The 4,195-nt window shown below is 44.9% G+C and overlaps 1 pseudogene; it reads right to left on the bottom strand.

Moving 5' to 3' along the window:
- Positions 1-867: 867 nt before the first annotated feature.
- LOC129493847 (ubiquitin-conjugating enzyme E2 L3-like) lies at positions 868-1,527 on the bottom strand (annotated as a pseudogene).
- Between the last annotated feature and the right edge of the window lie 2,668 nt (positions 1,528-4,195).

The raw sequence follows: 4,195 nt of genomic DNA, 5'->3' as shown, positions 1-4,195 counted from the left end.
GAGAGAGAGAGAGAGAGAGAGGCAGAGACACAGGTAGAGGGAGAAGCAGGCTCCATGCACCGGGAGCCCGACATGGGACTCGATCCCGGGTCTCCAGGATGGCGCCCTGGGCCAAAGGCAGGCGCTAAACCGCTGTGCCACCCAGGGATCCCCCCGGCCAGATTTTTACATAAGAACTGGGCCTTCCTTTTCACGGCTGCTTTTGCTTGCTTTTTTTTTTTTTTTTTGGTGGGGGTGGGGGGTGGTGAGTGGTGTTTTGCTTCTTTTTAATATTTTTTAAAAGTATGTTATAAATTGGAGCCAGGAGAATTTGAACAAACTCCCACACAGGGCAGTGCAACATGGGAGTAGAGAAGCCACCAGAATCACCAGGAGCATTTTCTCCTCCTTTGCGGAAGAGATCGTCCTGGGTCTGGGAGAAGTGAATAAGTGAAAAACAAACCAAATGCAAGAAAGTGGGAATTGTAAGGGCAGGGGAAGAAGGGTAACTGCAACCTTTTTGTTTGTTTTAACCTTAAGGGCCAAGTGTAAATTGAAGGTTTTGGATCAATTTGGACAAGAAAAGAAACACCATTATTTTAAAGTAGATTGAAGCAGCGATTTTTAAAACAAAGAAAGCAGAACTAGAACATCTTAAATTTTTAATCATTTCTTTACAGGTTACCTAGACCACTTTTGATTAAAAAAACTGTAGAAAAAATCAAAATCAAAATAAAAAAGAAAGAAAGAAAACCATAGAAAGTTAGTAACTGCCACAAGCAAACGCCAGGCGGCACGTGTCAATTTTCCGCAGAGTCCTGCTTTGCGGGGTGTCTGAATGCTCTGCTCGGGGTCTCTCACGCTCGCTGGAATCGGTGGTGGCAGAGTTTAGTCCACAGGCCGCTTCTCCCCGTATTTCTTTGTAAACTCTTCAGCGTTCTTACAGAATTTTTTACGGTCCTTAGAGTATTCTTCAGCTAGGTCAGCCCGAAGTGGGTGCTCGGGCTGGGGGTCGTTCACCAGTGCTATGAGGGACTGGATTACTTGGTCGGTTTTGGTTGCTGGCTTCCAGTTTTCAGCACTAATTACTGGCAGGCCTGCCCCTTTTCATCAATGTTCGGATGATAGATCTTTTTTTTTTTTTTTTTTTTAATGATAGTCACACACAGAGAGAGAGAGAGAGAGAGACAGAGACAGAGACACAGGCAGAGGGAGAGGCAGGCTCCATGCACCAGGAGCCCGACGTGGGATTCGATCCCGGGTCTCCAGGATCGCGCCCTGGGCCAAAGGCAGGCGCTAAACCGCTGCGCCGCCCAGGGATCCCTAGATCTTTGTTTTAAATGTGATCTTCAGTGGTTTGAATGGGTACTCTGCTGGAAAGTTGATTTCGATTCTGAAGGCCCTCTTATCATATGGAGGGCTGTCAGGAACAATAAGCCCTTGCCTAGTCAATAAATTAGCTTCATCAACCTGGATGTTACGGAAGTTTTTCATTCCACATTTGCAGATTTCTTCAAGCTCCTTCATCAGCCTCCTGCAGGCCGTCATCTCGGATCTGGTGCTGCTCGACTTATTTACTTTATGACTGAGAGTTTTGTTCACTTAATAATCTACTTGGGGATATTCTAACACCAGTGTATATAAAGCTCCACACTGTATTAAGTAGCTGAATTCCAGGGACATAAAACATTTATTAAATTAATTAATATAAATAATTTTATATATTATTTATAGATATTATTTATATATATTATATAAAAATAATTTTATGTATATATTAAAAATATTTTATAAATAATATAAAATATAAAATTAAACACTGTGGGGATCCCTGGGTGGCTCAGAGGTTTAGTGCCTGCCTTTGGCTCAGGGCGCCATCCTGGGGTCCCGGGATCGAGTCCCGTGTCGGGCTCCCTACATGGAGCCTGCTTCTCCCTCTGCCTGTGTCTCTGCCTCTCTCTCTCTCTCTCTCTCTCTCTCTCTCTCTCTATGTCTATCATGAATAAATAAATAAATCTTAAAAAATAAATAGATAATAAAATAAAATAAAATAACCCTGTGCTGATAATTATATAGATCATTTCCATTCTTCTGCTGTTACTAAGTTGCAAAAAGCATCCTTGGGTATGTATCATGGAAAACTTGAAAGAATACCCATGTGATAAATTTCTAGCTGAATCGCTAGGTCAATGAGCACATACATGTTAGCTTTTAATGAATATTGTCTAACTGTCTTCCAATCTGATTACATCAATTAATACCTCCACACCGGTTAACAGTAAAAGTTTCCCAAATTTTCACAAACAAGAATGTTATCACAGTTGTATCCTTTGGTCCTTCTGCAGAGCATCCTTTCCTATATTTGTTACCAATGTAAATTTGTTTGTAAATCAAGATTGATCTCTGTGGGAGGAGGGGCAAGAAGGAGGAGTAGTAGGGTCACCTAATCACCTGTTCCACCAATTCCCTACGATAACCTTCAAAACCATCTGAAAATCTACGAATTCGGCCTGAGATTTAAAGAGAGACCAGCTGGAATGCTAACAGTGAGTGGAGTTTCACGTTCTTTCAAAGGTAGGAAGACGGGGAAAATGAAATAAAGAAAAAAAGGGCCTCCGAGGGGGAGGGGACCGGAGGAGCCGGGCTGAGGCGGGGACGAAGTGTCCCCTGGACAGGCAGAGCCCCGTCCCGGAGGAGCAGGAGCGCACCAACCTTCAGGCGGGCGGAAAGGGGCGCAGGGAGTTGGTGCAGGAACAGGCGGGCGGGGATGCCCTCGGTGGCTTCCGGGGACCACTAACAGGCACCTGCAAGCGCAGGAGAGTGTCGAGTACCTAAGGGCTGCAGCACGCAACGGAGGCAGTTCGGAGGGGGCTCGGGAGCGGCTCCCGGGAGGGAGATGCGGGGATGGTTTGGAGCGCAAATCCAAAATAACAGGCCGGGAGCACAGGGGCGCGGGACACAGCCCAGGATTCCGGCCTCCACTGGGAAGGCAGAGGCCGGGAGGGCCCAGGACAGCAAGGACGCTCCTGCCCCGAGATGAGCTGATCAGCGGCCACGCCCCCGGAGCCTCCAGGCCTGCAGACGAGAGCCGAGAGCCCGTGTCCCCGTTGTTCATGCGGAGACTGAAATCCAGGCTTCCAGAGTTGCCATAGCAACGGGCCGTGGCAGGCAGGGGCAGAGCAGCTCCCCCAAGTGCTAACACCTGAAAAGATCAGCGCAACAGGCTCTCCCCCAGAGACCAGCTGGACGACCGCTAGGGGGAAGTCAAGGGAATTAATGTATACAGAATACTCCCCGTGTTTTTTTTTTTTCTTTTCTTTTTTTTCTGTTCTTTTTGATTTTCTGATTGCTTCCCCACCCTTTTTTTTTTCACCTTTCGTTCTTTTTCTTTCCCTTTATTCTTCTCTTTTTCCTTTTTCTTTTTTTTCTTTTTTCTTTTTCTCTTTTATTTCCTTCTCTCTCTTTCTCATTCTCCCTTTACAACTTGTTTTTGGGACACTCCGCACTGAGCAATGACTAGAAGAAAACCTCCACCTCAAATGAAAGAATCAGAACAAGCCCTCTATCCCACAGAGCTACAAAATCTGGATTACAATTCAATGTCAGAAAAGCCAATGCAGAAGCACTATTATACAGATTATGTTGGCTCTAGAAAAAAGCATTATGGGATAAGAGTCTTCTTGATGCAGAATTTAGGATCCAATCAGGCAGAAATTAAAAATCAATGATTGATGATGCAATCCATATAGACGTCCTAACGACGAGGGTTAACGAGGTGCAAGAACGAGTGGAGTGACATAGAGACAGTTAATGGCAAAGAGGGAATGAGGAAAAAAGTGATAAACATTAAAGAGCCTGAAGAAGATTAGGAATAAAATGACACTCTAAGGAAGGAAAAATCTACGTTTAATTGGGGTTCGATGGCGCGAAAGGGACAGAGGGCAGAATATGTATTTGACAAATCTAGCTGAAACCATTTTCCAATCTGGAAGGGAAACAGGCTTTCAGATCCTGGAAATAGAGAGATCCCCCCTAAAACTCAATATAAACCGTTCAACAACTCGAATTAATAGTGAAGCTTGCAAATTCCAAAGATAAAGAGAAAGATCCTTTAATGCAGCAGAGACAAGAAGTCCTGACTTTCATGGGAGGAATATTAGGGTAACAGCAGATCTCACAGAGACCTGGCAGGCCAGATAGGGTTGGCAGGATATAA

This window comes from Nyctereutes procyonoides, unplaced genomic scaffold (assembly GCF_905146905.1).
Source record: "Nyctereutes procyonoides isolate TBG_1078 unplaced genomic scaffold, NYPRO_anot_genome, whole genome shotgun sequence".
Classification (NCBI taxonomy): domain Eukaryota; kingdom Metazoa; phylum Chordata; class Mammalia; order Carnivora; family Canidae; genus Nyctereutes; species Nyctereutes procyonoides.
Note: the sequence above shows the minus strand (reverse complement) of the source record. Positions and strands in the feature narration are given on the sequence as shown.